At 41.9% G+C, this 10,736-nt stretch overlaps 1 pseudogene; it reads right to left on the bottom strand.

Annotated features, from left to right (window-relative positions):
* Nucleotides 1–422: 422 nt before the first annotated feature.
* On the bottom strand, nt 423–9,970 carry LOC149577601 (uncharacterized; annotated as a pseudogene).
* Nucleotides 9,971–10,736: the final 766 nt, after the last annotated feature.

The following is a 10,736-nucleotide window of genomic DNA, read 5'->3' as shown; positions in this document are numbered from 1 at the left end:
AATTGTAGTAACTAAATCATTATTAAAGTAGTAGTATAAAGAAGACATAATTCTAACCCTGTGTTTAAGTTTCCTTTTGGACTACTCTTAATTTTTGACATGCATTTATAGAATAATGTTATTCCTAAGATCCTTTACATGTTGTCTAGTAAATCAAATAAAAGTAGTTTAAAAACTTAAAGAAGTATTCCTATAATAAAAAAGGATGGTGCTTTCATCAAATATTTGTAATAGTCGTGCATTTATCATTGTTTATTTACTTCAAGATTGGTTGAATATTTGTAATTGAAATTTTTTTCTTATAAGAAAAATCCAAAAGAATCACAAGTAAATTTCAACATTGAAAAATCTGACACAAAAATTCTCTGCAGAAAAGGTATGTCGTTCTCTTACTGTTGCTGGCCGGATCTTACTAAAAGCGCTTAGCCGTGAAGCAAACGCCAAACTGTATCCTTTCCACTAATGAGAGAGATTGTTCCACCGAAGGAAATGCCAAATCCCAGACCCAATGCGATCAGCGACATGTGTTCTTCCACAACACTCAGCAGCGACCTCTCTTCCTTGCCTCCTGTTGAAGTTTCATTATTTCTTTGGCACTTTTGCAAGGGCCGCCCACACAAACATGGAGGATTTCCCATGAAGGATGTCTCGTTGAAAGTGTCAAATTGCGTTCCAATCGGTATCATTCCGCAGAATCTGTCGAAGGAAACATTGATGGACGCCAACATGGTCAGTTTGGATAGATCCTGTGGAATTTTCTCGCTCAGGCCATTCCTAGACAAGTCCAACTGCTCTAGAGTGGCGATATTTCCAAGAGATGCTGGTATTCTCCCCTCCAATTGATTTCCAGACAGATTCAGAAGCCTCAGACCAATTAGACTTCCAATGTTTTCTGGTATTTCCCCGCCGAGAAGATTGTTTGACAAGTCCAAAATGGTGTTTTCTGGAATCACATACTCCAGGCGGTACTCATGTCCCTTTGCTGCAATCGTCATATCCTGGTTGACTCTTGATTTTGTTTCTTGTGGAGCAACAAAGCCCTGGAGATTTTCGAGATGGGGCGGAATGTTTCCAACGAATTTGTTGTTGGACAAATCTAGCATCTGCAAGTTGGTGAGATTTGTAACCCATGGAGGAATAGGTCCCTCAAGTGCATTATATCCCAGGCTTAAAATCCTCAGATCGTGAAGATTTGCAACATACTCAGGAATGACACCTGTCAATCTGTTATTCCTGAAATCCAAGTGTTGAAGGTGCCTGCAGTTGGCCAAGGATACAGGTAGGTATCCAGAGAATTTGTTAGAATGAGCAGACACAATTTCTAATGAAGGTGGGAATTCTACTTTCAGATTTCCATGCAATGAATTGTTTGAAAGATTTAGCTTCTGCAGGATTGTGCAGTTGCTAATTGATCTTGGAAGTGTCCTAGAGAATCTGTTGAAGCTCAGATCCAAATATTCCAGCACAGTGATATTGAAGAATGATTCTGCCAGCCTGTCTTCAATCTGGTTGAAATAACCCCGACAGGATATTTGCTTCTTAAACACCAAAATACTAAAACTTCAATGATTAGGCATTTTGTCAGACAGTTAGCAAACACGCTCTGATACCACTGAAATAACCCCGTCAGGATTATTGACTATTTAAGCACCAAAATCTTAAAACTTCAGAGGTTTGACATTTCGTCAAACAGTTAGCAAACAACTAATACTGCTGGAATGAATTTGTCTCTGAAACTACTTGCAAATAAGATGGTTATACAAGGGATGCCATGATAACTGGGACGCCAATAATATTAGACTCTTGTAATAGTGCAGTGATTACAGACCCAAGTATCAATAACAAGTTTCCATACGGTTAAAGAGTAACAATGCCTGATAATTAAATTGATTCTAATGATCTATTGAGAACCTGATTTGTTTGCGTCTTTAGCCACGATCTCCTTAAGTTGGTGATTCCTTCATCCACTTTCCCAATTCGAGACAAAGGGCCTGCTAAATATTTGCCTTGCCTCTCTGCAATGACTCTACGAACTAACACTCACGGCCTCTTCAAACACTGTCGATATTGTAATCCAACGAAGAGTCGGACAGCTCCACATAGCCCTCACCTTGCCATGTCTACGGGCGTCAAACTTGGCTTATCAGAGAATCACTGTACGAAGGAATCCGCTGATCTTTGAAAAATAATATCGATTCAGATTTTATCTCTTAGTGCCGTCCAAATTCGTTATATGTTGTTTACTCAGCCAGTCGTCTATTCCCTCTGAATGGAACCCAAGCTTTGGGTCTAATGCAATCCTGAAGTTCAAGCTTTCACCATGAAGTGCCAATGACGGTTTTAGATGGTCTGACCCGTGCCCCCTTGTAATTAATAGGAGTGCATGCGATTTCTTACCGACTACAGTGACATCTTGCGGAAGAAGCCGCCGGAGTTTATATGGGAAACGCCTCTCTGCCCGATGACCTCCCTCTGCTCGTTGTCCCGGCTCCTCGCAGGAGAATGTGATTAAACCGGAGACTGGTTTTTTCTTCTACAGTCGGCTTGAAGCGAAATTCAATTCCCTCCGCGGTCTATCCACTTGGATGTAGATTGAGTGCGACTTCCAATTAATCGGCTTGCTGCGGGAGAGCAGATTCTAAACAGTGGTGGGAACGGTGTCTGGACTTAATTGCCGGCCCGTACAAATGCACCCCGACCCCCTTGCTCTGGCCTGAAATCTCCTTGGATCCCCCGCAAAGAAACAATACATTCAATGACTGAAATGTATGGAAAGTAAGGCGCCAAATGACAAGGGAACTCACTCCGATTAGCAGATTAATGGATCATCAATCCTGCGATATCTGGATCTGTTGACCACAATCGGATTCTTGTCTTTAACTCTCTTCCCGGCTCCTCTTCGTCTTTCCACTCAATACTGCAATAGTTTGTCTAAGTGACAATTAATTCCGCTCTAGCTTACCTTCCAATAATCACTGATCCTCAGATTTGACCTTAGGTCACAGATTTGTCCCTGATGAAATGACTGCAGCGTCACCTCCAATCTGCAATAATTCGGATGATATTTCACACCCTCAAAATCGCGTACCAATTGAGAGTTATCGTTCTCAATGGCCAACTGTGACAATTGCCGAAACCCTAGGTTCCACAATGCACCTGTGATTGAATCACAATCTGAAAATCAAAGAGAGATAACACAACCGCTTGATTTGAATGGAGCCCCGGGGTGCCTATTTATTCTTTTCCTCCATCCTCTCCAGAGACTTCTAGAACCCTTTTTGATCTTATCCCTCAAGTGACTTTATTAAATACTCCAAGTAACTTTATTAAATACTAAAGTCACTTTATTAAATACAAGGTCATCTTTTAATATTTATTTATTTAATTAAAATAACTAATTAGTCGTCCTTGGACAACCATTAATTAAATTGAACTGTCACCAGAAAATTGGGGACATGACAGTCCGCCCTTCCTGAAATTGCTTGTCCCCAAGCAATGGCTGAACCATGACCCAATCAGTCTGCCTGGATCCCAAATGTAAATCTGTGTATCATCCCAATCCGCATCATACTCCCGTGGAGAAATCATCAATACCAGTAGCTGAGAAACTGTATTCAACATCCAAACAACTGACAACTCTGATGAAATCATCTGAAACCCAACTGTAGATGTCAGTAGAAGAAGCCATTCTGCGGAACTCAAGCCAACTGAAACATCAACTCTATCAAAACTCAAGCCCCTGTCAAAAAGACACCTGCACCCAACTGCATTGTAGATATGACAACAGCCATAGGTACCTGAATTACTGCCAGCAAATTCAATCTCTGAAAAACTGCTCCGGGTGTATCGATGCTGCAGGCTGAATAACTTGCTACTACCAATTTTATTTTCGAAAGATGGTGCCAATCTATCCCCTAATGGATGGTAAGAAACTGGAGCCAATCTACATCTGCGTGAAATAAAATCTTCTATCTCTATGTCAAAAGGAAAATGATGAGCGTACCCTACCGCATAATGCTGATAAGAACCTCCAAACTCTGCTGCTAACTCATCATCACTGAACTGGGAATCAACAGATGGCTCCATTTTCTGACTCCAAGTGACTGTAGGCTGGCTAGGATCCCATGCATTCTGCTCAACAAACTCCTCCTCGAGATCCTTGTGAGGTAGCATAGTAGAAAGGACCCCTATAATCTTCTCAACCAATCCGCGAATAACACTAGTATCATGGATGAGAACACCTTCTGTCACCTTATGCGAGTCTAACTGAACACATGCACTATCCAACAAATACTTCATGAACGGTTCAGTGCAGTAAAAATTATATGAGGAAACATCAACATACTCTCCTTTACACCACAACTGGTCCTCCTGAAAGGGTGGCATACTCAGCTGTACCACACTATCAACTATCTGAGAAGAATCAATCTGGAAACTTGACTCTACCGGTATCCCGAACTCATTATGACCAACTTCTTCCAAACCCTGAACATGTATGTCAGTCTCAACAATAAACTCCTCAAAAGCTACTGTAGGAGTGTACTTACCGTCATCTACCTCAGTAGTCAAATGAATTGGGTCTGGGGCTGGTTTTGACCGCAAATGCTCCAACTCCATGGTCGCCTCCTTCAACTGAAACTGCGACTTCTGTAGATCTCGCTGTGTGTCCTCTAACGCCTCAGTAGTCACTATGAGCTCTTGGGAAAGCTCACTCACCTCCTCTTCACGATCCAAGAGTGCCTCATATGCTGTACTCCCCCACTCAACTAAGTGATCACGGTCGGCTACCAATCGTAAATAATCCTGCTTCAATATCCGAACAGCTTCACGCAAGGCATGAATCTCTCCCAAAGAAAAGTAACCACCGCTAGACTCATCTGTCATAGCCGTACCCCAACCAGTAATGGCCAACAAATGACGAGCAGTATCAAAATGCTCACAAGCAATAGCAATGTCTTGCTCACTAACTTTCAACTGGCTAACCACATGTTGGCTCTGGCTGAACTGTCTCCAACAATCTTCTTCTGGAGCTCTTAAAGGAGTATCCTCATCCATATCTTGTGAATCATCTCCAAGGTCCATATCAATATCCAATTTGTCAAAAATTATAGTACTGTTGTCAAGCTCTTCTGTACCCAAAGAAACTGACAAAGAAACTGTGTCTTCAAAACTATCCACTTCATCCTCCTGGATGTTATCAAGGTCAAAACGATCCTGGGACTCATCTGTACACACTGGCGAATATGAAAAATCTTCAACACCTTTCAGCAAGGATGGTCGACTGGAAATATGAACCAAACCCAACAACGGTGCATAAAAACTAATACCAACATCGGATGTTTTGCTGGCACAAAGAAAGACAACACCAGGTGTTCTGCTAATCCAGTCCATGATAGTATTTAAACAATCATCGCTACCATTAAGTGCTAAAGATCTTCGGTTGACTGAATCCCAAATGCTGCTGAAACATTCCCGAATCCATATGCAAGAGAAAACTGGTAACTCAAGCAAACTACTTACCTGAGTAATGTGACCAATACCAGCTAACTTCACATACCTATCTGCCATTGTCCTTGTATCTTGGATGTGAATGCAAGATGAACTCGTAGCATTATCAGCTACCATATATGATCCGTCAAATGTAGAAAGTTGAGTGTTAGACGTACCAGATGAAATTAAACTTAGCTCCATGCCATGCTCATTCTCATGTCTCTCCCAGTCCTGTAATGCCAAAGTTGCTCGAGTGTCCTCAAGCTCGCAAGAAAGCTTGACAACTTCCTCCTCCTTCCTCCTCAAGGCATCTGAATAATCTTTGGCAAGGCTAAGAAGATGGTCACGGTCTGATAGGAGATGTAAATAGCTCAACTTCGTCTTTCCCATTCCTTCACCAATTGCATGTAAGTCACAGCAAGAAGAATTCGCCTGAACTCCCTTATGTCTTCCTTGTAACTGAATCATCTGGATGTGCTCTTCTAACATCTCCCGCATCCTATCATGATGAGATAAAGAAGCCACAATACTATCTTTGCTTACCTTCAGCTGGCTGGACAAATCATGTGAAGTACTGCCATTCTCATCCTCATGTGACGAAGCTTCTAACTGAGCCTGGTACTCTCTGTCAGCAAAATCATGGATACTCAGTGTTTGCTCATCTTCACCAAGTATCTCATCATTATGCACAATGACATCTTTATCATTATCTGAACTCACTTCACTGAAATCATTGCTTGTCGGAACCAAACTACCTTGAGTACATGAGACATCACCTTTGGGAAACTCGTATTCAACTGTCTCAACTTGAGTGTCAAGTTGACAGTTACTATCCATCAGCATAATGTCCTTCACCGCTTCTTCCTGTGACCGAACTGAAACCTCTGACTGGTTGCACACTTGTTTCTCGAACTCCCCATTAAGGTTCCTCGTAACATCTCTCATTGTATCTGTCAACGCTTCGTGAGAAGATTTACCAAAACAAAATCCAGTTGATTTACTCACCTTAGCTGGGACGAACAGCCTGTCAAGCATACGGTGCTGTTTAACCAACAGTTCAGACATGTTATGTTTGATCTTTCTGAGCTCGTCCTGAATACCTGAATAGTCCTCCTTTCCACATTTCCGACTCTGAATACTCTGTCTATTTCTTGTCCGAGATTGTGCCCTTGGAGACTTTGTGCTGTACCTGTCCATCTTGTTTGAAGTCGAGTGCTGATCACTCATGTAATTCGGTTCTCACCCCACAGGATGGCAAGAAAACCGCTCTGATACCACTGAAATAACCCCGACAGGATATTTGCTTCTTAAACACCAAAATACTAAAACTTCAATGATTAGGCATTTTGTCAGACAGTTAGCAAACACGCTCTGATACCACTGAAATAACCCCGTCAGGATTATTGACTATTTAAGCACCAAAATCTTAAAACTTCAGAGGTTTGACATTTCGTCAAACAGTTAGCAAACAACTAATACTGCTGGAATGAATTTGTCTCTGAAACTACTTGCAAATAAGATGGTTATACAAGGGATGCCATGATAACTGGGATGCCAATAATATTAGACTCTTGTAATAGTGCAGTGATTACAGACCCAAGTATCAATAACAAGTTTCCATACGGTTAAAGAGTAACAATGCCTGATAATTAAATTGATTCTAATGATCTATTGAGAACCTGATTTGTTTGCGTCTTTAGCCACGATCTCCTTAAGTTGGTGATTCCTTCATCCACTTTCCCAATTCGAGACAAAGGGCCTGCTAAATATTTGCCTTGCCTCTCTGCAATGACTCTACGAACTAACACTCACGGCCTCTTCAAAAACTGTCGATATTGTAATCCAACGAAGAGTCGGACAGCTCCACATAGCCCTCACCTTGCCATGTCTACGGGCGTCAAACTTGGCTTATCAGAGAATCACTGTACGAAGGAATCCGCTGATCTTTGAAAAATAATATCAATTCAGATTTTATCTCTTAGTGCCGTCCAAATTCGTTATATGTTGTTTACTCAGCCAGTCGTCTATTCCCTCTGAATGGAACCCAAGCTTTGGGTCTAATGCAATCCTGAAGTTCAAGCTTTCACCATGAAGTGCCAATGACAGTTTTAGATGGTCTGACCCGTGCCCCCTTGTAATTAATAGGAGTGCATGCGATTTCTTACCGACTGCAGTGACATCTTGCGGAAGAAGCCGCCGGAGTTTATATGGGAAACGCCTCTCTGCCCGATGACCTCCCTCTGCTCGTTGTCCCGGCTCCTCGCAGGAGAATGTGATTAAACCGGAGACTGGTTTTTTCTTCTACAGTCGGCTTGAAGCGAAATTCAATTCCCTCCGCGGTCTATCCACTTAGATGTAGATTGAGTGCGACTTCCAATTAATCGGCTTGCTGCGGGAGAGCAGATTCTAAACAGTGGTGGGAACGGTGTCTGGACTTAATTGCCGGCCCGTACAAATGCACCCCGACCCCCTTGCTCTGGCCTGAAATCTCCTTGGATCCCCCGCAAAGAAACAATACATTCAATGACTGAAATGTATGGAAAGTAAGGCGCCAAATGACAAGGGAACTCACTCCGATTAGCAGATTAATGGATCATCAATCCTGCGATATCTGGATCTGTTGACCACAATCGGATTCTTGTCTTTAACTCTCTTCCCGGCTCCTCTTCGTCTTTCCACTCAATACTGCAATAGTTTGTCTAAGTGACAATTAATTCCGCTCTAGCTTACCTTCCAATAATCACTGATCCTCAGATTTGACCTTAGGTCACAGATTTGTCCCTGATGAAATGACTGCAGCGTCACCTCCAATCTGCAATAATTCGGATGATATTTCACACCCTCAAAATCGCGTACCAATTGAGAGTTATCGTTCTCAATGGCCAACTGTGACAATTGCCGAAACCCTAGGTTCCACAATGCACCTGTGATTGAATCACAATCTGAAAATCAAAGAGAGATAACACAACCGCTTGATTCGAATGGAGCCCCGGGGTGCCTATTTATTCTTTTCCTCCATCCTCTCCAGAGACTTCTAGAACCCTTTTTGATCTTATCCCTCAAGTGACTTTATTAAATACTCCAAGTAACTTTATTAAATACTAAAGTCACTTTATTAAATACAAGGTCATCTTTTAATATTTATTTATTTAATTAAAATAACTAATTAGTCGTCCTTGGACAACCATTAATTAAATTAATTAAATTGAACTGTCACCAGAAAATTGGGGACATGACACTGGTTTCCCTCTAGGGCAAGAAGTGAGAGAGGGAGATGGAATATGCTTCTCGGCACACTCCCTGTAACTCCGCCCCATCCGAGATCCAGCCATACAAGACTGCTACAATTCCCTATCTCTGGAGGAATAGAACCCTCAATCTTAGGCATTCCATACATTGATAATTGCTCAAGCTCCCTCAGATTTCCTAGCTCAGATGGTATTTTACCTGACAGTACATGATTATCCCCCAAAAACAAAACATTCATGGAAGAGCAATTACCCAGGCTGGGAGGAATTCTGTCTTGTAATCTGTTGGACTGCAGGTATAGAGAATCTAAAAGCTGAAGGGATCCTAGTTCTTGGGGAATGCTTCCCGTTAAACTGTTGTGAGAGAGTGCTATGTAGGAAAATTGGATACAGTTACTAAGAGAAGGTGGGATATGACCGCTCAGTGAGTTTTCTTCCAAGTAGATTATAATTGAGATTTTTTAACGAACCCAACACAGAAGGGATTAAACCAATGAGATAATTATAGCCAATGGATATACCTTGGAGAGACGTGCAATTGCTCAATGAAGTTGGAATTCTTCCGCCTAGACTATTGTTGGACAGCCGGAGGTGCTCTAACTTACCCAGACCACCGAATTCTGTTGGTATGTTCCCCGTGGGGTTGTTGCATGAAACCCTAATGCACTGAAGCAGTGTACAGTTTGCGAGAGTTGCAGTAATCGGTCCCCACAACAGATTCCAGCTGAGGTCGAGAAACCCTAAAACTTTGAGCTGCCCGAGCTGCGAGGGGATCCTTCCAGTGAGATTATTACCAAAGAGATTCAAAGTGCGCAACAAGGAGAGGTCTCCAAGGACAGAGAAATTGTACCTTACAACCCCAAATTAGGGAGAATGATGGAGAATACCCTTTTAGTCCGTCTTCTGCACCAAATACCATTCCACGAACACACCTTGTCTGCATTTTGAGCAATCCAGTTGGAGAGGAATTGAGTTGGATCATTTGTAATGGCTTTCCGGAAGGACAAGAGAGCCTCAACATCCTTCTCATCGGTATAACTGGTACAACCGCTCCATTCGGGTTCTTTAGCAAGAAGCCTCCCAACCATTTTATAGCAAAAGAGGTGGTCTACTTTATTCTCCATTTGAGAACGCGAGCCATTGATGTAACCAAAGGACGCAGCCGCCTCCTTAACTGACAACGCCAAGCAGAGTATATATAGAGGAACTGCTATTGCTACTGCTACCTCCATTGGCCTTTCTTCCCTCTTCACTTTCAAGCTTCGCCTTTTTAAGTATCTTTACAGTATGGTGAGCAGAGGGTGTACATATAGACTTGATTCATAAGTTAAAATGTTAAATAATTAGAAATTAACTTATTTTTTTAAGTTTAATTCCTCAGTGAACAGTGAATAATGCTGCCCTACTTACCAAACGTGTGCATTGACGACCCCTTCATTAAAAGATAGAAGTCAAGAAATTTCTTCCGAGACTTTCCTCATACCAGGATTTTCTCAATTTTATACTCCCCGTGGGAACGCAAGCCTTTGATGTAACCAAAGTCTGCAATCTTGTTAAAGATTTATTTTTCCCATTCCGCGTCAATCCCCTCATGACCGAGCACATTGGCTAATGTCAGAAGATTAGTACTACATTTTTTAACGTGTCAGAGCTGGTGTAAATCACACTTATGGAATGGTGTAGCTATATCATAACGAAGGGTAATTGAATAGCTGATATGAGCATGGAATTACATCCCACGCCTATGTATGGGTGATGTAAACTTTACCCTAGGATCGTATTACTTCCCTTCCATAGGACTCCGCTGTAAAAATATTTTTTCTTGACTCTGCGTCAATTGCCTCAAAGGGAATTTTGTTGACCTTTCTCAAGAATCATTATGTAGCCATTGTGAAGCACATTGACTATGTTCAAAATCATTATGTAATGTTTAGTCGTCATGCGCATCCGTATGTATTGGTGACTTGTCATATAACAAGGGCTCTGGTAGACCCTGAG

This window comes from Cupressus sempervirens, chromosome 1 (assembly GCF_028749045.1).
Source record: "Cupressus sempervirens isolate cs-2001-9-10 chromosome 1, ASM2874904v1, whole genome shotgun sequence".
In the NCBI taxonomy this organism is placed as follows: domain Eukaryota; kingdom Viridiplantae; phylum Streptophyta; class Pinopsida; order Cupressales; family Cupressaceae; genus Cupressus; species Cupressus sempervirens.
Note: the sequence above shows the minus strand (reverse complement) of the source record. Positions and strands in the feature narration are given on the sequence as shown.